General features: G+C 37.2%; 1 long non-coding RNA gene across 2 annotated transcripts; it reads left to right on the top strand.

Moving 5' to 3' along the window:
* Positions 1-194: 194 nt before the first annotated feature.
* Positions 195-25,226, top strand: LOC115510544. Of its 2 annotated transcripts, XR_004343395.1 has the most exons (5): positions 195-399; positions 3,298-3,473; positions 18,193-18,280; positions 18,999-19,047; positions 25,083-25,226. It is a non-coding gene; the product is annotated as an uncharacterized LOC115510544 (long non-coding RNA). The 2 variants fall into 2 exon arrangements; XR_003967759.1 differs by lacking the exon at positions 25,083-25,226 and having other exon boundaries at positions 18,999-19,140.
* The last annotated feature ends 2,364 nt before the right edge of the window (positions 25,227-27,590 follow it).

The raw sequence follows: 27,590 nt of genomic DNA, 5'->3' as shown, positions 1-27,590 counted from the left end.
GTCATGGCAGGGCCTGCCTAGATGCCTATTCAGAATTCTCCCCCTCTTCCTTAACTAAAAGAATTCTGATTTGAGGGGAGCGATAATGTGACTAATGGACACGGATGTGTCTATGTGGTGTAGTTCTGGCCAGTGAGTGTAGGCAAAAGTCATGGGGTGGGATTCTAGAAAGGCTAGAAACAGTGGGTGTCAGGACCAGCTATCATACTTTTCTTATCTGGTACCCTTGCCCTCCTTCCTGCTTGGAGTGCAGACAGAATGCCGGAAGTGCTGGAGGTCAGACAGTGACAAACACTCAATAGCGACTGCTGGACAGAAAGATAGAAAGTTCCTGAATCCATCTTGGCATTGTAGAGTCACACAACAGCCCTGAACTGCCTACTCTGGACTTCACGTTAGGTGAGAAAAATAAAAGTTTTATTCATTTAAGCTATTGAGGGGGCAGGGGAAGGTTTAGAGCAAAGTATATTCCATAATATATATCTGTGTTGTGCCATACTTAAATACCCTGTATTTAATACCAGCATGTGACAGGTACTCAATAAATGTTGATTGGATGAGTACATACCTAATAAAAGAGTTTAATAAAAATAGTTGAATATAAAATGTTCCCTAAAATCCAGTTTTCCTTACTCATGTTACACAATATGATGGAATAAACAGTTCCCCTTTATTACAATAACACACTGTAAAATATCTAGAAATAATCTTACAATGTACAAGATCAGTATGAACAAAATGTGTAAAACTTTACTAATGAATATAAAATAAAAGCAGTGGGGCACCTGGGTGGCGCAGTCGGTTAAGCGTCTGACTTCAGCCAGGTCACGATCTCGCGGTCCGTGAGTTCGAGCCCCACGTCGGGCTCTGGGCTGATGGCTCAGAGCCTGGAGCCTGTTTCCGATTCTGTGTCTCCCTCTCTCTCTGCCCCTCCCCCGTTCATGCTCTGTCTCTCTCTGTCCCCAAAATAAATAAACGTTGAAAAAAAAATTTTTTTTTTAAAAAAAGCAGAAAGTATGAAGGCATACCGTGTTCCTGGATTGGAAGACATGGTATTGTAGAAAGATGAGCCCTCCAAAAATTATTATATATGTCTACTTTTAGCAGAAATCTGATTATTCTAATCAGCTTTGCTTTTGTTTGTATGTGTATTTAAACTTAAGCTAAAAATTAAACTTATTTCAGGGCGCCTAGGTGGCTGAGTCGGTTGAGCATCCGACTTTTGATTTCACCTCAGGTCATGATCTCACAGTTTGTGAGTTTGAGCCCCACAGTGGGCTCTGTGCTGATGGCGCAGAGCCTGCCTGGGATTCTCTTTCTCCCTCTCTGTCTGCCCCTCTCTTTCTCTCAAAAATTAAAAAAAAAATTTTTTTTACAGTTTAATTAAAAAATATTAAACTTATTTGGAAGAATATGTAAAAAAAATTCAAAACAATACCTTAAAAGAATAATATGAGGGAATAATATGAGGGAATTTGTCCTTCCAGATATAAAATATAGTCAAGAGCTGCCATAATTTAAACAGTATGGTTATAGCACAGGAAGAGATAAACAAAACGGTAGAATAACCAATTCAAAATCAGTGGGGATTTAGGGGTCCTGGATGGGTCAATCCATTAGGCGGCTAACTCTTGATCTCAGCTTAGGTCTTGATCTCAGAACCATAAGTTCAAAGCCCACATTGGGCTCCTCCCTGGGTGTGAAGCCTACTTTAAAAAAGCAAAAACAGGGGCGCCTGGGTGGCGCAGTCGGTTAAGCGTCCGACTTCAGCCAGGTCACGATCTCGCGGTCCGTGAGTTCGAGCCCCGCGTCGGGCTCTGGGCTGATGGCTCAGAGCCTGGAGCCTGTTTCCAATTCTGTGTCTCCCTCTCTCTCTGCCCCTCCCCCATTCATGCTTTGTCTCTCTGTGTCCCAAAAATAAATAAAAATGTTGAAAAAAAAAAATTTAAAAAAAAAAAAAGCAAAAACAAAATCATTGGAGATTTAGTGTGTGTTAAAAGTGGCATTTCATATTGAGGCAAAATCATATTGACATGCTGTACACAAAAATAAATTCCAGATGGGTTAAACACAGATAAAATTGTAAAAGAACTATAAGCAATCATAGAAGAGCTTTAAGAAGTGATTGAACAGCCATGGTTGTAGAATGCAAGAAAAAATAGAACATGGGCCTATAGACCTAAAAGTTCCATTCAGAAGACATTTATTGGATACCTCCATGAGATCCCGTGCCAGGTACTGGAGACAAAAGATGAATATGATATCTTTTGAGGATGTCTGCAGCCATGGGGAGTTGGAATTTAAACAGCGGCACAGAATATTTTAAGTTAAATATCATGGACGGTTTGGAGTTAAGCCTGGCTGCTATCTACTTCAGAATATGGTGTCATCCCATCTCATTTGCAGCCAAAAGACCCTTTGGAATACTTGGTTTTGCATTAATGGAGTGCTCATGTTGAGGTGTCTATACCTCTAATCCTGACCTCGGAGTTAGCACTTGTGTTAAAACTAGAGATGGAAAGAAGAGACAGAATGGAAAAAACAAAAATACGTATTTAGTCAGTCTTGTCATTTTGGCTTCCTGCCTGAAATCAGTCATAATGAGTTGGATTTAAATAACAGATCATGGAGAACTTCAGAATGACTGGGCTCATTGCCAAAGCAGTCTGTTCCACAGGAAGAAAGATATAGATTTCTTCCCACTCACTCATTTTATATGGTGAGGATGATTCTGTGCGTGGAGGCTGAGTTTATTATTTAGAGGCAGAGTAGGATAAGCAGACTCTGGTCCTGTCAGCACTAAAAATTACCTTTTTAGAAATTAAATGTCACCCCCTGAAAAGATTTGCTATTCTCTTAGCTCATCTCAAGAATCTAAACAAGGATTATAATCCCCCTCCTCTCTAGTATTTTTAAGGAGAAACGTCTATCCCAGAAGAGAGGAAATAAATTATCAATCTAAATACTATGGGGAAACCTCTCATGTACTGGAGAATTTGTTACAGCTATATAGTCCATCTCATGTGACAGGTCAATCCTAGCAGAAAAATCTAAAGTTAGAGATGCAGTGTTGAAGGGAGAGATGGGTGAGGGAGGGAGAGCAGTGGAATAGCCCAGCATTGTTTTGTCTCAAGTTTTGAGAGTCTTGTTTTATCTAAGTAATGAGGCCAAATGTAAGTCTCCAGATTTGTTGTAGTATTTTGCAAAAGCAGTCAAGTAATAGATGGACAAAATAGATGGACAAAAGCCTGCTACTGAAGGCTTCCCACTTCTGATGAACTTTCCACCTCCTTATAGCCAGGCGCACAGTAACTGGGGAGGTTCTCCCCAAGAGAGCAACTCGCCTTTGGATGTCTTTCTCCAGTCCCAGCCATGGTTCTTTGATCACTTGATGACATTTGCCCACCTGCTTCCCAGGTTTGAATCTCTTGGCCATGAAGAAGAGAGTGGCACCAGTGAAAGTCGGACCTAAGGTTTGTTCAAGTTCTTTGCTTCACAAGGTTAAAAATGATTCCATGAATCATAAAACTTAATAAATCATAAAACTTAATATGCCAGCTGAGTGAAATTTGGTATAATTTGCTACTTGGGTAACCAAAACCACTGAATTTCTGGTAAACCAACAACCTCACTTTACCTATAATGGCACCCTCAGGGAACATCTGAAGGTATTTTGGTCATTTTCTTTTAACTTTATTTTCATTATTTTTCCCAATTGAAAGAGTAATTGTCAAAAGTGCAAATAATGAAATATAAAAGCTGGTGAAAAACAAAAATCCCCTGTAATTTGAGGAATAGCCACCTTTTCTAGTTTATATTTTTTCTCAACTGTTTTTCTGTACATAGACTTCTTCATATATAAATATTTTAACAAATCAGGGTGAGATTATATACATTATACCTTTTTATAATGTAGTACGTACATCTTTCCATGTTAGTACCTATGTATCTACCTTGATATGTTTCATCATATGTATGTAAATCACTGCGAACAGTTCTGTGGTGAACACCATGGCACATTGTTCTAGTGCTAGTACTCTTTCCAAGTATATACACGTTTCATTGTTCATAGCTATTATGGAAAACCCCATAAAGATAAAGATCATGTAATGAAACTTCTATTTTGGTATGTCTGTCTGTATATTTGTACTGATACTAGGTTAAGATGTAAAATACATTCTTTATTGTAGGTTGAGTTTTTTTTTTAAGTATGAAAACTGAGGGGTGTCTGGGTGGCTCAGTCGATTAAGCACCCAACTCTTGAGTTCAGCTCAGGTCATGATCTCACAGTTGTGAGGTCGAGCCCCACATCGGGCTCCACACTGGGCATGGAGCCTGCTTAGGATTCTCTATCTCACCCTTTGTCCCTCCCTTGCTTGTGCTCTCTCTCTTTCAAAAAAAAATTTTTTTTAAGTATGAAAACCAAGGCTGGGAGGCATCTTTCTCTGTGGAGAAATCCTTTCTGCTCTCCTGAACTGAGCATGTTCCCCCTCACCACAGAGCCTGTGTAGATGTCCTGTCATTCCTCTTGCCCGGAGCAGCCTCCCTTTGTTCTCACCCCCACCCCTTTGGATGTCACCCCAGATGGCATTTTCTCAGAAAAGACTTACTGAACTCCCAGACTAAATCAAGTTCACTTTTGTAGGCTCTCCTTGCACCATGTGATGCACCTTCCCTTCACTTCCTACACACAGTTTATGACTAAACATTTATGTATGTGATAATAGCATTTAACTAATATCTTTCTCTGTCGATTGGAAACTCCACCAGGACAGCAACCTTGAATTCCCATCGCTATCCATGGTATTGGAACCTTCCCCCCTTTTTATTCATTCCTTACATCCTCAGATTTTGACTCCAGCTTCACCAGACCTGAGTTGTCCATTGTTTACCTTGATTCCTCCGGATACAGTGGTTGGCCTTGGTCTCTGCATTAGCTTTGCATTAGGTTTTCTAGAAAACAGCATGAGAAAAAGCTCTGCATTAACTCTGCATTAGGTTTTCTAGAAAACAGCATGAGAAAAAGCTTATGTACTCATGTTCTATTGGGGTTTACAATTCCAGGGCAGGAAGAGCACGGGAAAGGGGAAAATGAATCCAGGTAGTGAGAGGGCAAAATGAGATCTGCATACAGCCTCATAAGAAAATGCTGCCAGCTTCTTAGAGGCCAGGTTGTCTTTGAAGAAGTTATATGGAATGATGGTGGCTCAGATGGTAAGAGGGTGGAAGGAAGGTAGGAAAGAGGAGGAGTTTATCTGCTTTCTCCTTCCTGTCTCCTGTTTCGCACTGGTCACAGTTCATCCTACCAGGCATGGACTCCCCATGCTTCTAGGTTGCCTTCTGTGGACAATTGCTAAGGAGGTAGGTATGGTTGGGTCAGACCTTTGTGTTGGAGCTACTTTGAGTCTCACTGCAACAAGTGTGATAGAGGCCACACTGAATTCTAGTCCTTATCCCCACTTCTCCAGTAAGCAGCACTAACTGCAGTGCTCAGCATCTGGCTGAGGATGAGAATAGGGGTCACCTACTGAGGCTGGGTGAATCTGGGAGCATAAACAAGTCCAGTACAGCCTCTGGAGCATTAGAATTGAGCTTCTTCCAAACTAACTGTTTCTGTGATCCACCAGCTCATGAACGCCCACCTTCCCTCCTTTCCCCCCCAGTTATCCCTTGCTCCTATTCTGTCCTTGTAGAGCTCAACTCTCACCCAGCTGCCTAGCCAGCTCTCCAGCAAACCAACCCCAGCATCTACCCATCCCTGGCCTCATAATGTATGGCAGCACTGGATAACCTAGGTGCTGAAAAGCCTATGAACCTATTCGTTCATTATTTACAAGGTTCCCTTAGATTACTTCCCTCCCACCTGCACCTCTAAGAACACTGAGCAGAGACTGCACTTCCACTAAAGAAAGAAAATTAGAAATTCAGAGCAGTGGGGAGATCTCTGTGCCTCATGGAGAGTTTGGCTCCTGTATGATTGATACTGGAAGCTGTTGGAGTTGAAAATGGACATGAGTCAGGGGCCAAGAAAACTAAAACTGACAATTAATTGGCCCTTAACCCATCACATCTTTCAAAGAGGAAAACATACCCTCCATGCTCCACCCCATCCCCAAGATAAAAACATCAAAAACCCTAGGAGAGGATATGCAAAACCAGACTGTGTATGTCTAATTTGACAAAGGGTTATTTAAAAATAAATTGCTCAAGGCAAAGCACAGATGAAGAGAGTTCCTTTGGGCTTTGGCCAACTCTTCACTAATACTGTCTGCTGGCCCCAGTGAATAGAGCCAGGACCAAAGAAAATAGTCTGCAATCACAAATTTGCCTCCAGAAACTTTACCTTGGTCTTGTTTGAGTTTGGGTTTTGCTAACAGCTTTATTGAGATATCATTCACCATTTTTAAAAATTTCTTTTTATGTTTTTTCATTCTTGAGAGAGATATAGAGAGATAGAGACACACACAGAGAGAAAAAAGCCGGGGAGGGGCAGAGAGAGAGGGAGACACAGAATCTGAAACAGGCTTCAGGCTCCAAGCTGTTAGCACAGAGCCTGATGTGGGGCTTGAACCCACGAACCATGAGATCATGACCTGAGCTGAAGTCGGACACCCAACCGACTGAGACACCCAGGCGCCCCAGTTCACCATTTAAATAAAGAGCACAAAGCAATGAATTTCATAGAGTTATGCAACCATCACAGTGAACTTTAGAACATTTTCATTACTCCAACAAGAAACCCTGTTTTTCTACATCCTCCTCACCACTTGTTATTCATCTGTATTTTTTATTACAGCCATCTTAGTGGATGTGAAGTTGTTTCACAGTGTGGTTTTAAATTGCATTTCCTTCATAAATAATAATATTGAGCATTTTTTCATGTGCTTATTGGCTGTTTGTATATTTCTTTGAAGCAATGTCTATTCAGGCTCTCTGACCTCTTTTGAATTAGATTATTCTTCTACATTTTTAGGAGTTCTTTATATATTCTCTATGTAAGCCCCTTATCAGATAGATGATTTATAAAAACTTTCTTCAGTTCTGTGGGGTTTTCACTTTTTTTCATAGTGTCCTTTGAAAAGCAAAATTTTTGATAACATGTTGAATTTATTTTTTTCTTTTGTTTCCTGTGCTTTTGGTGTCATATTTAAGAGAACATTGCATAATTCAAGGTCATGAAGATTTACACATTTGTTTTCTTCTAAGAGTTTAATAATTTTAGTTCTTACATGTAGGTCTTTGATCCATTTTGAATTTTTTTGTATATGAAATGAGGTAGAGCTCCAATTGATTTTGTTTTAATGTCCTAGCATTATTTGTTAAAAGATAGTTCTTTCCTCATTTAATTATCTTGGTACGCTTGTCAGTAATCAATTGACCATAGACTTATGGGTTCTATACTAAAGACAGATAGGTAAATTCTATTCCATTGGTCTTTATAACTGTACTTATGCAGTACTATCCAGTCATGAGTACAGTATCTTTGTAATAATTTTGACATGACATGTGAGTCTTCCAACTCTATTCTTTTTCAAGATTGTTTTGGCTATTCTAGATCTCTTTCATTTGCATGTGGATTTTAGGATCAGCATGTTAATTTCTGAAAAGAAGCCAGTTGAGATTTTGATAGGGATTGCATTGAATCTGTAGACCATTTTGGGGAGTATTGCCATCTTAACGATATTAAGTCTTTCAATCCGTGAACATGGGATGTCTTTCCACTTACTTATGTCTTTAATGTCTTTCAACAAAGTTTTGCTATTTTCAAAGTTTAAGTTTTACACTTCTTTTGTTAAGTTTATTCCTAAGTATTTTATTCTTTTTGATGCAGTTGTAAATGGAATTGCTTTCTTATGTTAATTTTTTGAATGTTGGCTGCAGTGTATAGAAATACAGTTGATTATTTTATACTGATTTATGTCCTGCAAACTTACTGAACTCACTACTTTTAATAGTTTTTTAGTGGATTCCTTAGGGTTTTCTATATATAAGATCATGCTATCTCTGTGAATGAGATAGTTTTACTTCTTTATTTCCACTCTGAATTTCTTTTATCTAATTTTCTTGTGTAATTTTTCTGACTAGAGCCTCCAGTACCTTGTTGAACGGAAGTGGTGAGAGTGGATATTTTTGTCTTGTTACTGCTCTTAAAGAGAAGGTGTTCAGTCTTTCATTATTCAGTATAATTTAGCTGTGCATTTTCTGTACATACCCTTTATCAAGTTAAGGAAGTTCCCTTCTATTCCTAGTTTTTTAGTGTTTTTATCATGTAGGGGTATTGAATTTTTTCAAATTCGTTTTCTGAATCTATTAAGATGAGCATGTGGGTTTTGTCCTTTATTCTATTAGTATGGTATATTACATTAATTAATTTTTGAGTGTTAAACCAATCTTTCATTCCTGGGATAAATTCCTTTTGGTCATGGTTTTTGTTATGGGTTGAATGAGCCCCCCCCCCTCCCAAATTCATATGTTGAAGTCCTAACCTCCAGTATCTCAGAATGTGACCTTATTTGCAGAGAGGGCTGTAGAAGATGTAATTAGTTAAGATTCGGTCATTCTGGATTGAGGTGGACCCTGATCTGATTGACTCAGGTCCTTATAAAAAGGAGAAATTTGGACACAGACATGCACACAGGTAGAATGTCATGTGAAGACTGAAGTTATACTGCTACAAACCTAGAAACTACCAGAAAGTAGGAGAGGCCTGGAACAGACTTCCCTAGCACCCTCAGAATGAACCAATCCTGCCAATACATTGACCTCAGACTTCTAGCTTCCAGAACTGGGAGATAGTCAATTTTTGTTGTTTAAACCATTCACATTGTGAAACTTTGTTTGGGCAACTCTAGCATAGCAAACTTACACAGTGAATTAATCTTTTTATATATTATTGGATTTGGTTTGCTAGTTTTTTGTTGAGAATTTTTTGCATCTGTATTCATAACAGATGTTGATCTGTAGTTTTCTTCAATTGTGATCTTTGTCTGGAGTCATTTTCTTAGTGTTTCAATAGGCTTACCAGATAAGATGATAGGTATCAACCTACTTCACATTTATAGTAACTTATTCCCAGTGAGATACAGAAACATCAACCCTATATAACTCTATTCCCTCCCCCCTTTTTAAAATTTTTATTATTGTTATATTATTGTTACATCTATGTATGTTACAAACCCAACAATAATACATTGATATAACCATGACTACATAATTTTATGTTAATTAAAAACCTGATAAAAGAGAGGAAAGCATTATACAGAGTTTATTATATTAGCCTTTTTATCCACCATTCCTGGTTCTCTTCATTTGTACCTGATTTTCTAAGGAAAGAGGATCCACTGAAGATTTTTAGTGGGGAAAGGGGATGTGCAGCATTATTTGAGGACAGTTGCTCTGACAGACATGTGAAAGTGCATTGGGGGTGGTGCTAGGGATAGAAGTCCAGGAGGTATGTTAGGAAGCAGTTGTAGCAATTAAAGTACAAGTTCATGGGAAGCCAATGAGTTTGGCTTCATTTTAAGTCTGTTGCCTTGTATTTTGCCTTCTCGAACTGGGAATGTCTAAGTCAGTGAGAATAGACACTGATTCAGTCCAGATGCATAAGTACACTCATTAGTACTTGTTGATGAACTGATAGCAATCCAAGGATGAACCCAAGATGGGAAAAATGCCTGGTCTGGTTATTTGAGGGGGCTCAGAATGAGAGACTTTCCCATGGCAATCCTCTGTGGAGAACATGATGCCTAGCAAGTAAAGCCCATTGCAGGCCATGGTGATAAAAGTAAACTGCCACACAGTTATGTGTGAATGCCAGGAAGGAGGGGGGTGGGGGGGGGGGAGGAGGAGAAGGAGAGATTCTTCTTCATGCACGTGTCCCTGCAGCTGTCAGGGATGAGGTTACAAACCATGGAAGAGAATGCAGAATCCCCTTTCCCGTTCCCAGGGCAGATGACCTTTCAGAAATTAAACAAATCAATTCTGTGTCCTCAGAGGAAGCACGTTTGACTGCCCTAATTCAATGGGCTCTATTGTTTCAGGTGAAGCTAGGTGATTCAATTTATCACTGATATCCCTCCTAGGTTTTGTCTGTGAATTTTCCCCTGGAATAATTTTGTATGATGAGGATTAGACAAACCACTACATACAGTATTTTTAAAAATACACAAAGAATAAAGAGCACTCTCCCCTAAGTGTAAAGGCATAGATCATGTGTAGTGGTTTTTCCAGTACAAGCAAGAGGTAACCAAGGCCTGAATAAGATAGTAGTGATATTTACTTGCAAGGGCATCTTGGTGGCTCAGTCTGTTAAGCATCCGACTTTGGCTCAGGTCAAGATCTCAATGGCTCATGGGTTCGAGCCCTGTGTCTGGCTCTGCACTGACAGTGTGGAGCCCACTTGGGATTTTTCCCTTTCTGTCCTCTTCTCTCTCTCTCAAAAATAAATAAATAAAAATAATAAACATTAAAAAAAAAGATTTGCTTGCAGAGTGCTCATAGAGGTAGTTGGGGGTAGCAAAAAATAATAATAAAAATGGCAAATGTTTGGAAGTTTAAAAATACTTCTAAATAACATCAATCAAAGAAGAAATCAAAGTGAAAATTAGAAAATACTTAGAACTAAAGAAAAGAAGAAAAATACAAACTATCAAAAATAGTAAAAATGCTGCTTAGCACTGCTGATTTCATACTACTGGAGTGATCTCAAAATCCTCAAGCTAAGAATTTTTTTAAAATGACTGTGCCCCTTGGCATCTGCAGGAGTGAATGCAAGTCTTCTCTGTAGAATTCTCTCAGAAAAGTTAAAGGAATATGACACCATAATCAAAAATTTTAAAGCAAACAAAACAAGTAACTATAAGAAGCAGCAGGAAAAAACAGCTGAATGAGACAAACCCTTCACATATTAGAATTATTAGACACAGATTATAAAATAAGTGTATTTAATATCTTTTAGTGAGAGAAGAGGTTGAACACAACTCATTTGAAGGAGAATATTTTTTAAGTGATCAAGTAGGTGTGATAAACTAAATGAATACTCGGAAATGAAAAATATAATTGGAAATTTTTGCCATAAAGAAAACAAAAATTTTTATAAAATCAAATTTGTCATTTCTATTACCTTTATGTTTATTTTTTCTTTTACATATTTAATCTATCTGGAATTTAATTTGGTGTAAGTGAAAGAGAGAATCCAATTTCATATTTTCCAGATGGCTACTCTCTTATCCTATTCATTAAATGTGTCATTTTAGCCCACTAGTTTGAAATGTCAGCTTTATCAGAAACTAATCCCAATATTTATTTGCATCTATTCTAGGCTATTTTGTTCCATAGATCTTTCTGTTCTTGTGCTGATACCAAACTTTTAATTACTATAATGTTTATAATACCTTTTAGTGTCTGATAGGGCTATTCCTCCCTCATTACTCTTTCCTCACTTGATTCCCGAAGTAATGGTATTAATATTTTTCTTGAGAAAGTTCAATTTATATATGTATTTATAAAGGATTGCCATCATATTCCATCATCTCTATAAGAATATGTCTATTTATTGAAATATTTTTAGATGACCTTTCATAACATTTCCACATTTTCTTCGTGTGAATCTTGTACATTTCTTAGATTTACTCCTAGGTATTCTATAATGTTTCTTGTTTTTGTAACGGGTATTTTTTGTTATATTTTCTAAATAACCATTCAGATATTGGAGAACTATTAATTGTGTTTTAATTTTATGCTCAGCTACCTGACTAAATTATCTTACTCTTGGTAATAATGATTTTTTTAAGTTGATTTTTCTGAATTTTCTGCCGTAGCATCATCCTATCTACTAATGTTTTCTTCCTTTTCCTTTCTGATTTTATATATTTTATTTCTTTTCTTTAATGACGTCAGCTAGTAGCTAAAGTTAAACAATACTGGTAATGTACATCCTTGTTTTGTTTCTGATTTTAATGGGACTCAGTGTTTCACTATGTAGTTTCTAGCCTTTGAAATGATATATATACTTTTTCATGCTAAGAAGCTATTCATCTATTACTATTTTATGATAGGGTTTTTTTAGATGCCCTTTCAGCATCTACAGGAATGTTCATATAGTATTTCTCTTTTTTTGATATATATTTAAGTTGTATTACAATAATAGATAATATTGATCCATCTTTGCATTTTGGGTATGAGTTTGACTTAATCATGTTAGAGTCAGTTGGCTGATATTTTAGTTGCAATGTTTAGGGATTGGGACTATCTCAGTATTATGCTGAATTGGTAAAAAGATTTTGGAATTGTTCCTTTTTATAGTCTAGAACCATTTAAATAATATTAGAGTTACATACTTCTTAAAGATTTGCTAGAATTCACTCACAAAATTTTCTGAAAATTGATCTATTGCATTTTCTTCCTTTTCTGGGGTCAATTTTAATAATTTGTATTTTCCTAATTATGTATTATATATATTTGCATAAAGCTGAACAATGTATTCTCTTATGATTCAATTTCCTAAGTATGCTTATTTCTATGTACTCATTTTTTCATATTTATATACATGCTTCTTTCTTTATTATTTATATTGTTTGACCAGCTTTCCTAAATCTTTACCTTTTTATTTTTCTTTAAGAACATTCTCTAGGACATGTTTATTCTATAGTTCTTCTCTTTTCTAATTCTTTAATTGTTTTTGTCTTTACTAGTATCTCCTTGCTTTTGTTCTTAAGATTGCTGTTGTTCTTTTTCTAACTTTCTGAATTGGACACGTAATCATTTTCATTCTCCATTTGCCTTTCAATTGACAGAGGCTATTTTTAGTAGTTTTTTTTCAAGAAAGATCCCTAGGATTTGTGTTCTGTAAGTATTTGTGTGTTTTAAGTCATCTGCATGTTGCCTTTATGCTTGAACTATACTTTGGCTGGAAATAAAATTCTTGGGTCATAGTATCCCTTAGAATTTGAAGACAGTGAATTTCTACAATGTTGAATGCTGCTTTAAAGAAGCCTGATTTCTCAGGGTGCCTGGGTGGCTCAGTGGGTTAGGCATACGACTTGATTTCATCTCAGGTCATGGTCTCATGGTTCGTAAGTTCAAGCCTGGCAGTAGGCTCTGTGCTGAGCAGACCCTGGTTGGGATTCTCTGCCTCTCTGTCTCAAAAATAAGTAAACGTTAAAAATAAATAAGGAGGTATGAAGCAGCCTGATTTCTGTCTCTTCCCCTTGAGGTCATTTGGTTTTCTCTCTGAATGATCGTATCTTTGAAGTCCAGTAACTTTATTAGGGCATGTTCTGGTGCTGATTAATCTTTGTTCTTCCTGGAAGATGGTGCGCCTGTTTAAATATATAGAGTCAAATTTTTTATTTCAGAAAATCTTCTTGAATTATACTGTGAATGTGTTTCGTGTGCTGATTGTTCTGCTGTCTTCTGAATGCATACTTGAGCATTAACCTTTATGTATATGAGTTGTTCCTATAGTTCTATAAAATTATTTTTTTTCTTTTTGAGTTTAAAAAATGTTATTCATGTTCTTAAAATGTTACTTGACTTTTTAAAATGTGACTCAGTTTCCTTAAGCCTGTCTTCCATTTCTTTAGCTTGTTCTCAACAATATCTCATTCTTTCTGCAGTTTCCATTTCTGTGTGTCATTACTTTTCTACATCTTTCCTGGGCTCATTCAGGTCAATTTTATCTTTTCCGATGTTGTCTTATCATTTCTTCCTTCAGTCCTTTATCTGTGCTTTGAACTCTTGATTCATGGAGGCCACTTTTTCACTTGAAGTTTTTCAAAGAACTTCACTAAGTTCTTTGAATCCATAAGAAGTTACTTAGTCACAATTTTCAGCTATTCCACAATACAGTTTCTGGCATATGTTGAATTTGTTTTCTTATTTCTTTTGTCTTCTTTCCTGCAATGGTTTTGTCTCCTAGTCCCTTTTTAAAAAAAGCTTTATTGAAATATAATTCACATATAATATAATCTACTGATTTAAAGTGTACAATTTGATATTTTTTAACATATTCATATGGTTGTGAAACCATACGTAGTTCCTTTTATGTTACTCTCATTGTTGAATGCAGAGTCCTTTCGGAACCACCTATATGGGGAAAGAAAATGTGAGAGAGGTGTCAGAGGCTTTGAACAACCTCTGGGCTAACAAGTCCTAACTTACAATAAAGCTCTACATATATAAGGTCTAGTGGAATGTATTGTGAGTGTGGGTTGAGCCTTTATAGGAGAATTCAAGATGGCAAGCAGCATGGAGACCTTAAGCTTGTCTCATCCCTGAAATGCAGCCAGATCAGCACCAACTGTTTTGAATACCTACGAAGTTGATGGGGGGGGGGGGTGGTTAACACAAAAATCTGCATAACTTGAGCCACAGAACTCAGCAGGTGTGCAGTGCAGAGAGGTGAACTGGGGGAGAGCCTTTACAAAATATTAATTGAGTAGAATTGGTAGTTGCAATGCCATCCATTCACCTTAGTTTCCCTACTTTCAGAAATTTTTCCTGCAAAAATGTCATGTCTGTGTGGTTTCAAAGGGAGTCATGGAGAATTCTAGAACCAGTTTGCAAACCTCAGCCTTCTTTTAGACAAGCAACTATTGCTTCTGCTCCTCAGGGTATGCTACTAACTTGGAAAACTGTGCCTTGTTGACTCTGCTTGAGATCTGCAGCCATGGGTGTCATCTCTTGGCACCCTTTCTTTGACCTAATTTTCACTGTACTTGGCAGCCTTTCTTTATAAATAATAAGGTTCAGGTTATAAGTGTTGCCCCATTCCTCCTAGACAGACTTTTTATTTCATTTGTATCCTTGTTATTTCTGATTGGTTTTAGAAAAACAGGTTCTGTCTTAGCTCCAGCTGCTATAACAATATGCCATAAACTAGGTGACTTATAAATATCAGAAATTTATTTGCACAGTTCTGGAGGCTAGAAGTCTGAGGTTGTGGTTGGGTTCCCGTGAGAGCCTTCTTCGAGTCTGCAGACAGCTGACTTCTCACTAGGTTCTTGCATGGTAGAGAGCAGAGAGAGGAAGCAACCTCTAACTCTTATGGGGGCAGTTACTGCATTTATAGGGCTTCCACTCACCCCAATTTCCTCCCAAAGACCCTATCTGCTAATTCCATTGCACTGGAGGAATGGGCGTGAACATATGAATCGGGTGGGGGACACAAACATTCAGTCCATAACAGAGTCAGAGATTTCTTTATTCTTCCATCTTAAAACATGAGGCTGATAGTTTTATTATTAATTTATTTCTTCTACTGGTTATTTTTTCAACTTTAATATATTTCCTGTCCAATTTAGACTATATATATTTTGATTCACTGCTTTGTAAAGTAAGAAAATAAAGATATCTACAATTCTGACCCCTTTTTCCTCAATTTTTCGTTTCTTTTTTCTATTTTCTATGTTGCCCTGCCACATCTGCTAGCATCCCAGTATTTTCACAGCTCTGAGATTTAAGGCATTTGTATTCTTTGTAACTGCAATGAAGTGTCTGGGTGTTTTGTTTTTGTTTTTTGTTTTGTTTTGGGTTCGTTGGTTTGTTTGTAAGTGTATTCTAAAACCTAGAAAAAATAGCAGTCGGTTGAATTTTTAGGACTCTAAATGTTGTGAACTACGGAGTAAAATAGTATCAATGGACCCTCAGAAAAGGAAACATAATTCTATGCCACTAACTCTTTTTTTATTTTATTTTTTATTTTTTAAAATTTACATCCAAATTAGTTAGTATATAGTGCAACAATGATTTCAGGAGTAGATTCCTTAGTGCCCCTTACTCATTTAGTGCATCCCCCCTCCCACAGCCCCTCCAGTAACCCTCAGTTTGTTCTCCATATTTATGAGTCTCTTCTGTTTTGTCCCCCTCCCTGTTTTTATATTATTTTTGTTTCCCTTCCCTTATGATCATCTGTTTTTTCTCTTAAAATCCTCATATGAGTGAAGTCATATGGTTTTTGTCTTTCTCTGACTAATTTCACTTAGCAAAATACCGTCCAGTTCCATCCACGTAGTTGCAAATGGCAAGATTTCATTCTTTTTGATTGCCGAGTAATACTCCATTGTATATATATACCACATTTTCTTTATCCATTCATCCATCAGTGGACATTTGGGCTCTTTCCATACTTCTGCTATTGTTGATAGTGCTGCTATAAACATGGGGGTGCATGTGTCCCTTCGAAACAGCACACCTGTATCCCTTGGATAAATGCCTAGAAGTACAATTGCTGGGTCATAGGGTAGTTCTATTTTTAGTTTTGTGAGGAAGCTCCATACTGTTTTCCAGAGTGGCTGCACCAGCTTGCATTCCCATATGCCACTAACTCTTGAGGGAGAATGTTCCAAGTATCATGTCAAGTGAATTATCTTTGGGAGAAAAGTATGCTATATTTTAATTGCTTCACATTTTCTGTAGAGTACCCCTTCCAGGCTTTTAATTGCCTTTTTTCCTTATCAATATATGCATTATTTCTAACATACACAATATTACATTTACCATAACGTTAAAAAGTACATCTTTTTCACTATACTAACTTCTTGATAAAAATCTACTTTCTTCTTTGAAGGTAGCTTGCTGGGGTCCAGCTGGGGCTTGGTCCTTTCAAAGCTTGCTGCTTATTTGTCACCTGGGAATTTTTTTTTTTTTTATCACACTCATAGGTACACATCATTTTCTTGAAGCTTCAGTCTTTCTCATACTTTTTTTTGTTTAACTTGAATACATTCTTAGGTTGTTTTGTTTCTTAGAAAATATGCATGGGATACAAATACCTTGAGACTTACATGTCTGAAAATAGCCATTGATCTATTTAATTACTTGATTGCAAGTTTAGCTGAGCATAGATTTCTAGAACAAAGGTAATTCTTTCTTCTGAGGACTTTTAAAGTATTGCTCTATTCTAAATCTTTTTTTTTTTTTTTGAAGTTTATTTGTTTATTTTGAGAGAGAAAGAGAAGGTGCGTGTGCATGCAAGCAGGGGGAGAGGCAGAGAGAGGGAGAATCTCAAGCAGGCTCCGTGCTATCAGAACAGGTGCCCCAAGTATTGCCCTAGTCTAGAAAATGATTTTACTGAAAATAAATGTGATGCCACTTTAATTTTTACTCCATTATAGGTGATATACCTCCATTAAGAAATAATTGGCATTCAATAAATTGCATTATTAATGTGCAATTTGATAAATTTTAACATTTGCATACACCCATGAAACCATCCTTCTTTCCTCTCTCCACTCAGGATCTCTTTTAATGATGATGTGTCTTTTAGTTAACTAATCCTCTTCTTGTCTATTCATTTTTTAATTCCTATTGAACGTTTTAACTTCAGCAATTTATGTGTATCCATTTGAGAATTTGCATTTGATTCTGTCTTTTCATTATCATTGATTCTAGTTCTCTGGTGAAAGTCTCCCTTTTGTCCTATATTTTCTAGAACATATTAATCATAGTTAAAGTCATGCCTAATAACTCCAATATCCGTATCATGTGTGAGTCTGTTCTAAAGTCTGTCGTACTCCTTGGTTTTGGTCAGTTGGTTTTATCTCATAGTGTGCATGGTAATCCTTTGATTGAATGCCAGATTTTATATATGAAAATTGTAGATACAATTTGAGGCTCCGGCAAATATTTTCTTCTTCCAGAGAAGATTTACCCTCCACTTGGCAGGCAATTAGAGTAGGGACAGATGACTTTAAACCAATCTGGGCTGAGCTGATTTGAAGTTGGACTTGAGTAGAGCATACTCTTCTACTTCCATCTTAGCCATACACCTGTGGTATTTTTTCTTCCAGAGGCTAATTGCAAGTCAGAGATCTATGCCAGGACCTCTCCCCATTAGTAGGCACTGGTCTCTAATTCTCTCACTGGCCTGAAGGATTTGCCCAAAGACTTGATTGGCTGCCTGGGTTCTCAAGGGCTGCTCTTTGCTTTGTGCTTCAGCTCTTGGACCTGATACATTTACAATGAGCAAACTCACTGAAAGGAAAAGTTGTACAGAGTGTACCCCTCTTCCTGGAATTCTTGCCCCTTAAGTCCTGTCAGTGATCTTGGCATCCAAATTAAACTAAAAAAAGGAGCAAATCAAATCCAAAGAAAGTAGAAGGAAGAAAAAGAATACACAGAAACCAAAACTAATGAAATGGGAAACAGAAAAACAATAGAGAAAGTGAATGAAACCAGAACTGATTCTTTCAGGGAAGAAAAAAAAAGGTAAACCTCTACCCAGCCTGATTTAAAAAAAGAAGAAAAAGAAAACACCAGTTACCATGATCAGGAATGAGAGGTAACATAACTACAGAACCTATTGATAAGAAAAATAATAAAAGAACAACTTTATTCAAATCAATTCAACAACTTAAATAAGATTGAATTTCTAGTTTAAAACCTTCCTACAAAGAAAACTTCAGACCTACATGGCTTCACTGGTGAATTTAACCAAACATTTAATAAAAAAATAATACTAATTCCACACAAACACTTCGAGAATACTGAAGAGAGAAATACTTCCCAACTCATCCTATGAGGATAGCATTACCCTTTTACTGAAACCATAAAATAGGGGGATCAATATAATGAACATGAATGATATAAAACTTATTATCTTGAGGTGTTTAAAATATGTAGAGGGGAGCCTGGCTGGTTCAGTCAGTGGAGCATGCAACTCTTGATCTTGGGGTTATGAGTTTGAGCCCCACATGTGGTGCAGAGTTTACTTAAAATAAAAAAAAATTAAATATGTAGAACTATATATAATTCATGACAATAATAGCACAAAAGGCAAGAAGAGAATTAAAAAACTTAAAGTGTTCTATAGTCCTTGTATTGGTGGAAATACAAATTTATGTTAGAGTCTAGCAAATCAAGATACATGTTGTATTGTAATCTCTAGGCTAACCATGAAAAGAACAGTCAAATAATGTATAATTAACAAGCTAATCCGAAGAGAAACAAAATAATTAAAAAAACATTTGGTTGATTTTTTTTTTTTTTTTATGCGCAAGAAAGGAGAGTGAAAACAGCATAGAACAGATGGGACAAACAGAAACACAGGTGAGATGATATATACAAACCCTAATACATCAATATTTACTTTATTTTTTTTTTAATTTTTTTTTCAACGTTTATTTATTTTTGGGAGAGAGACAGAGCATGAACGGGGGAGGGGCAGAGAGAGAGGGAGACACAGAATCGGAAACAAGCTCCAGGCTCTGAGCCATCAGCCCAGAGCCTGATGCGGGGCTCGAACCCACGGACCGCGAGATCGTGACCTGGCTGAAGTCGGATGCTTAACCGACTGTGCCACCCAGGCGCCTCCATCAATATTTACTTTAAATGTAAGTACTTGGATTAAAAGGCAAAGATTATTCAGTCCGGATGAAACAACAGAAACAAAACCATGGAGCTCAAGCAGGAGAGCCTGCGCGAAGAGGCAGAGAGGATGCATTTGCAGGCACATTTCAGAACAGCCTACCAAGGTGTGTTTCCCCACGTTGAGGGACACATCCCGAAGTGTGACACCTGATCCTTCGTGAACAGTAGCAGTAGTCAAATGCACAGGCCGGTGGCAGATGCTTCCCCGAGACCAGATTTGGTTTTGAGAAACAAAAAGAAGATGGACTGAACAAGGAATCACACACTTAGAGTTCACCAACGGGTGCCGCTGATAAAGGCATAACAGCTGGCTCCCCAAGTGTAATTCCAACAAGAATGTTGATATTAACAAGTTGGATGCAAGTGAAACAATGACGATGTGTTGGAACCTCCCACATCCACCCATTGTGTGACTTCTTTGTGGAATTGGATCATAGTTTTGGAATACTGGAAGAGTAGGGGTTTTTCTTCTTCTCCTCTTCCTCCTCCTTCTTCTTTTTTTCTGTTCACAATGTAGTGGCTATAGATGTGACATATTTTTAAGTTTCATCTGTAGCATTAACATTTTCTCCATCACTTTCTTAGATCTAGACCAGGGTCTGGCAAACTACATCCCAAGAGCCACATTAAACTTAGTTCACCTTACTGTTTTAAATTATCCATTCAGGTCTAAATATCATAAGACTTTGATAGGCACCAAATTATGTGAATAAGCTCTTGTTAGAAGTACAAGAAATATTGTACATCATTTCTTTTTCCCTTGAGCTTCTATTTTCCTTTCGTTTCTTTCACATAATTTTATCCCAGTGGAGTATCATTATGCTTAAACATTTTTTGTGTTATTCCTATCATATTTCTCTGCTACAAAAAATGTATGAATTAAAATTTAATTTGTTTTAATTTCTTATGTCCATAAGTCTCATAAGTATTAATTGTTTCCTCTGATGGGAGTTATTGCAGTTATTAACGGTATACAGTTAAACAAAACAAATGTTATGAATTTTGACAAATAATGATTAAAAAGTAAAAGTGTATTAGAAAATTATCATTTCATGATATTGAATGAGACATTTCTCAGTTCATGTAAACACAGGTAAATGTTCAAGTATGATTTATTTTCAGAAAGAGACAGGCTTAACATCAATTCTCTTCCTCCTTTTACATTTTATAGATATAAGCACTGAGAAAGAACCCTTATTGACATAAATAGCTGATAGAGAGAAAAGGAGTTTTACGAAACATCACTCAAGGCTTAGAAATCTTTTCAAATAATATGCCAAAATAATGTAGTAATCAGCAAAAATTGTTCATAATGGTATACCACTGGTAATTTGAGTAGATCCTCCCTCATCTTTGTCAAAACCCAGGAATTAGAAACCACCCAACTTGTAAAAAATTTTGTTTCTAGTCTTTAAATTCATTCAGTTTTTCAATTTCTGATAGTTTTGACAAAAGAGACTTTCCAAGTCTTATCATATTACTATTATTTATTCTTGTTATTCTTAGAGAAATCTCATTTTTTAGCTTAAGTTAAAGTGAGATTTAAAAAACAACAACACAAATATGAAACTTGTACAGCCTTTGTGAAGAAAGTATAATCATGCTGAATTTCTGTTTTGTAAGACATCCTGACATGTCTTTAAAAAGCAAGACAGAGTTGGAAAGAGTTGGTTACTCAACAGTTGTTATATAGAGATAAGTTGGTAATTTATTAGTGATTGAAAAGGAGCATGTTTGTAATTAAATGTTTGATATTATTAAAAAAGCACATCAAGTCTGAGAGGGAGGAATTATCCCTAATTAAATAAAGTTGGTTTTGTAAAGCTCAGGATATTATGTTCTAGTTTATGTTTTGGGAACATTTTATCCTACACCTCTACAGAGAAAGGTGTTCAATTGTTTTTAATAGAGTTTATTTTTTTTTTAGAGCGGTTTTAGGTCACAGCACAGTGGAGCAGAAGGTACAGAGATTTCCCATATACTTCATGCCATCATCCATGCATAGCCTCCCCCATTATTAACATCCCTCACGAGAGTGGTACATATGTTAAAATTGATGAACCTACTATGACACAAAGTCTGTCGTTTACACTAGGTATTACTCTTGCTGTTGCACGTTCTATGGGCTTGAACAAATGTGTGATGATATGTTTCTACCAATATAGTATACAGAGTAGTTTTACTGCCCTAAAAACCCTGCGTCCTACCAATTCATCCCTCCCTCTCCTCTAATCCATGGAAACCACTGATCTTTTTACTATCTCCATTATTTTGCCTTTTCCAGAATGTGATGGAGTTGGAATCATTGAGTGCAACCTTTTCATGTTTGCTTCTTTTACTTAGTAATATGCATTCTTTTCATGGCTTAATTCTTTGTTTCACTTTAGTGCTCAATAATACTCCATTGTCTGGATGTTCCAGTTTATCCATTCATACTGAAAGACATTTTACTTGCTTCTAAATTTTGTCAATTACAAGAAAAAAAATCTGCTACAAACATTCATGTGCAGGTTTTTGTGTGGACCTATTTTCAACTCCTTTAGGTAAATACTAAGCAGGATTGCTGTATTGCATAGTAAGAGCATGCTTAGTCTAGTAAGAAACTGCCAAACTGCCTTCCAAAGTGCTGTACCATTTTACATTTTCACCAGCAATAAATGAGAGCTCCTTTTGCTCTACATCCTGACCAGCATTTTGTGTTGTCAGTGTTCTGGATTCTGGCCGTTCTAGTAAGTGCACAGTAGTATCTCATTGTTCTAATTTACATTTCCCTAATGGAATATAATTTGGAGCAAATGCTTATTTGCCATCTAGTGAGGTGAGGTGTCCACTAAGGTCTTTGACCCATTTGTTAATCAGGTAGTTTGTTTCCCTATTGTTGAGTCTTAAGTGTTCTTTGTTTATTTTGGATAATAGTCCTTTTTTCAGGTATCTATTGCAAAATACCTTTTGCAAATATTTTCTCTCCATTTGTGACTTGTATTTTCATTTTCTTGATAGATGTTCTATTTTTAATAATGCAATTTAAACTGGTTTGTGGAAAGTCCTAGCAAAAGGAAAGTATTAGACGGTCAGTAAGTGGGAGACTTACAAAAAGTTTATTAATGTTGCTGTGTGGGGGCGTCTGGTTGGCTCGGTTGATCACCCAACTCTTGATATCTGCTCAGGTGGTGATCTCAGGGTCATGGGATCCGGCCTGGTGTTGGGCTCAGCAGTGTGCATGGGACCTGCTTGGGATTCTCTCTCTACCTCTCTCCACCCCTCCGCCAGTCATGCACACACATGCTCTCTCTCACAATAAATAAATATTTTTCAAAAATAATAATAATTCTTGCTATGTATATTATTTACATTAAAATCTGTAACATGTCTGTTAAAATACAATAAGAATACAAACATATAAATATAAATACATATAAAAGTATATATAATAATATAACTCTAATTCCACACATGGTGGAAAGAATAATTGATCAACAAGTGGTTGGCTAGTAACAGTAAGGAGACACATGACCAAACAAAAACAAATACTAGGGGCGCCTGGGTGGCTTAGTCACTTAAGCGTCCGACTTCAGCTCAGGTCATGATCTCGCGGTTTGTGAGTTCGAGCCCTGTGTCGGGCTCTGTGCGGACAGCTCAGAGCCTGGAGCCTGCTTCGGATTCTGTGTCTCCCTCTCTCTCTGCCCCTCCCCGACTTGTGCTCTGTCTCTCTCTATCAAAAATAAATAAAATGTAAAAAAATAAAATAAAAATAAATATTAGGTTGGTTTTGTTTTTTTGTTTTTTTTTTGTTTTTTTGTTTTTTTGTTTTTTTGTGAAGAGCATGCACTGTAGTTACCTAAGAGAAAACTAGGAAAGCTGTAGTAAAATAATCTGGTGGTAAACATTGAGTCTACTTAACTGTAAAACTAAAATTAAAACTAATGTAAATATGTATTATGAAAAAGGAATGAAGTAACAAAGTTGAGAGGAGAAGGAAAAAAGGCATGAGTGTTAGTGTAAGCATAACAAAACCTTTTAAAGTTGGGAGGTAACAAGATATCATTTACTAATAGAGGTATAAATATCCTTTTTAAATGATATCTTAGGATAATTTTTTTTGAAAGTAAAACATACATATACAAATACAAAAATTTATATTTTTTGTATTCGATCATGTTGTTGCATGTAACAGTAGTCCATTCGCTATCATAAATGTAGGGCACTCAATTATATGAGTATATTACAATTTATCCACTTTGAATGGACGTTTATTTGATAGGTTATAGGAGGAGACTTTTATGAATAACTTTGCTATGAATATTCTTGTACTTTTTTGGTGCACATATGCCTGCTTTTCTGTTGGGAATAATTATTTAAGGGGAAAAATAAAAATATTAACTTAATATGCAAAAATATTATCCCGATATAACATGTACACTTTGTTGATTTAACCAAAAATTAAAATATAACTGTAAAATAAAATGGGAGAGGAGTGGATAGGTTTAAGAGAGCTATAGCTTTATCTAATAATACAAGAAATCAGTAGATAATGTGGATAAATATAGAGTATTATAAAATATTGAATTCTACTCTTTAATATAAAATTTAATATTTATAATATATAAACCAAATTTTTCTATTCTAAAACAAAATTATTTTAAAATAAATTATATAAGGAAGGTTTACATGCCTGCAGGTTTTTTTTATGTAAAAAATTGAAGCATTAGGATATCATTTAAAAATACAGAGATAAATGTCAAAAGAGATTGCCCAAAATAATTGAAAGTAGTTATCCCAGGTGGGTGGAGAAGACTTCTTTTTATTATAAGTCCTGTAATATTATCTAACTTTCCTCTAAGCCTCCTCTATGATTTATTACCACGTGTATATATTATTTTAGTAAAACTAAGGTTTTTGTTCATTTGGTTTGCTTTGGTTTGGTTTTGCACAAGGACAACCAGCAATAACTTAACATGAAAGTGATTATGAAGCATATAAACGTATCTGACCGGTTCCTAAAAATGCCCCCCACTTGAAAGTTCACCTTAGGTGAACGAGTCAGAGAGGAAAGTCTGAATGAAAAGAGACAGTGATTTTCAACTACAGTTCAGTACCTTATTTTTGCAAATGTTACACAAATACCTGGCCATACAAACATAATGTTAGGGCCTTTCCCGTGGTCCAGGAAGGACAGGTGCAAGTGTGGACCTGATAAATCTGGGAGCAATAGGAAGAAAGTAGACTAAAAGATTCAAGTCCATCTCTGCCTTTTAGGAATTATGGAATGTCAAGTACTTACTCAATCTGTTAAGTGACGATAATAAAACCTTATGTGTTGTGCTGAGATGCTAATAAGATCACAGTGACATCATGTCAATGAAATACCAGCTAGCTTCAAAGTCACAAGCAGTTGGCCCACATCCCACAGAGAAGGCTGGGATCCTCCTATCTGTGGTGTTGTGTGAATTTAGAAACCTCTGGTTACAGTGGGGTATGTCCTTAAGTAGCTCTGATCCCAATTATCTCAGGACAATATGGAACTCCAAATTAAATCCATTTTCTTTCATCTTTGACAAACACGTCGAGCCAGTCAGATTACTAGAAAATTGTGTTCCAAAAGCAGACCTACCTAGGAAAGGATGTTCTAGATATCTCCCAAAAATCACAATGAAAGGAGCAAGTTCTGACCGGGGTCTTTTGATCTTTTTCTTCCTCCTGTTTGTTATCTCTAGGAGTAAGAAAGCAAAGCTGACCAATCCATAGCTGGCCTCTTAGAACAAGATGTTAATTGGCAATGCTATATAAAATTCAGATGTAGGAAAAAGGGTAAAAATCAAAGAATCTACACCTTCCATTTGGAATTCCTGCAGCAGTTTCACCAGGTCGGTACCATTTTACTTGCCACTTTATTTTCAACAATTTTGTTGTTATTGTCCGGCCTGTGGCTGTATAATTTCATGGTATGGATTGTATTTTTTCATTAATTCATTTCAACAAATATTTTTTTAATGTTTTTAATATTTATTTTTGACAGAGAGAGAGAGCGTGTGCGCACATGAGTTGGGGAGGGGCAGAGAGAGAGGGAGACACAGAATCTGAAGCAGGCTCCAGGCTCTGAGCTGTCAGCACAGAGCCTGATGGCCCGATGTGGGGCTTGAACTCACAAACCGTGAGATCATGACCTGAGCCAAAGTTGGATGCTCAACTGACTGAGCCACCCAGGCATCCCTCAACAATACATTTATTGAGTCCTTTACTATCTATACAACTTTTGTGACTGTGCCAGGCAAAGGAACAATAAAGATCTTAATACATTTGTCTGGTCTGAGGGAGCTTAAAAACTAACTGCAGAGCATTTCCAGTGCTAGAAATTTATCCTACAAATCTACTCACAAAAGCTCACCGTGTTGTTACAAGAATATTCATTGCAGCCTTGTAATAGGAAAAAGAGCAGGGGACAACCTAAATGTCCACCAGTACGGGACTGGTTAAATTATAGTTCACCATCCAGTGTAACACTCTATCAGCCTCTCTTAGCCAGGATCCTCATCCAAACCCCAGAAAACAGAAAGTGATTTGAGTGACTGGCTTTTCTCAATTCTCCTAAGGATTGTACACAACTACTACCTTTCTGGAGGCACAGGAGAGAAGTTAGTTCATGACATTCATTGTGGCTTCCAAGTATTAGGGCTTAATTCTTTAATTGGAACAAAGTTGATATGGAAATATCTGCAACACGTAGTATAAAGTGAAACAAGCAAGATGAACAACACAGCGTCCCTTTTGTGTAAATAAAAAAGATCATCTATCTGCTTATCAGAGCAGAGCGCTGGACGAGCAAAGGCTGGCTGCTGGGCCCAGGGAACACAGAGACCAGGTGACAGGTCTTGATTACTAGCGTCCGGCTCCTGCAGGTACAGGCCAGAGAGGTGGGTCCTCTGTCCCTGGCATAAGCCAGCCCTGGCCTTTCTTTCCCCATCTCTGAGATGGGGCCCCACTAATTTGTCAGTTTGAGGATGGATTTCGAGTATGTTCCACAGGAATGAAATCAGTAGGAAAATAAATCCAAGGGAATTTCCATTTGGTCCTGCCTTCTGCTCCACATGGCCCCTGCCCCATCAGCCTTGCTCTGGGATTGTGTTTCAGGCCAGTCTTGGCTGCTCTGGGCACGCTTCTGAGGCGATGCCTGGAGCCTCACACACTAGGGCCAGAGATTGATATGGTGTGTGCACACCAGGGCCAATACAACTCTTTTGATCTATTTCCGAAGGCAGCTTTTTGCCTCCTGCTTCAAGTGATTGATTAAGTTAGGATCTCTTTTAGGAATTCTCTCCACTCATGCTGCCTCACAGGCTCACAATAAGCGCTGCCAAATTTTACTCTCCTTTTATGCTACAGATTGTTCTGTTCCAAGTGAGTAAGTTGAAACTGTGTTCTTAATATGCACTCAGTTACCTAGTCCTTTATACGCAATCAGTTACCTTGGAATTCCTGTTTTGCATTCAGTGTGGTATGGGCACCCTCTTATCACATCATCAGTCATGTTTCTAGCAAGGCTTTGGCCTTATCGTTAGTTAGAGAGTAGCTTTGCTTCAGAGCTTTCCTTCCCCTGCGCGCCCCCATTTTGGTGTGAGAATCACTGGGGAATCAGGGTGATACCATTTGTTTTAAAACAAGCTAGCACACATGTTTGTAGACTTTCCAAAGACCTTAGAATGTAAGTGGACTCGTGATGTCCTTTAGGCTCCAGCTAGAGAAGGGGACCTTGGATCAATGGGTGCAATGGAGACCCAGTGTATCCCAAAGAGCACCAGGTTTCTGGTCATGTAGACCTGGTTTCACCCCCTGTCTCCAAGCATAGTGTTTGCTTATAAAAATTGGGATTATACTTCCCATTGTGCATGAGTGGAGAGGGACTAGAGTGAACGAGTGAATTCCCATCGCTGCTTAAGTCCTCCTCCTACCCCCGAAACCTTACATTGTCTTTTCTGCAATGGCCCATACTGCAGCATATGTGAGACTGGTCCTCCGTGAAATGACGTTATCTGGAAATCTTTCTTCCTCTTTTCTGCAGCCCTCACAACTCCTGGTATCCCCTCACCATACATCAAGCCTTTCCTTCGGTTTCCATGGACCTTTGGTGACATCTCGTTTAAATAGTCCAGTCTGGGCTGAGCTCTATTTCAAGATGTGAGAGCTGGGTTGAATGCAGCAATGGTTCCAAAGCTCTCAGGACAGAG

The sequence above is a fragment of the Lynx canadensis genome, chromosome A3 (assembly GCF_007474595.2).
Source record: "Lynx canadensis isolate LIC74 chromosome A3, mLynCan4.pri.v2, whole genome shotgun sequence".
NCBI lineage: Eukaryota > Metazoa > Chordata > Mammalia > Carnivora > Felidae > Lynx > Lynx canadensis.
The sequence above is the reverse complement of the archived record's forward strand: the minus strand, read 5'-3'. Positions and strand labels throughout refer to the sequence as shown.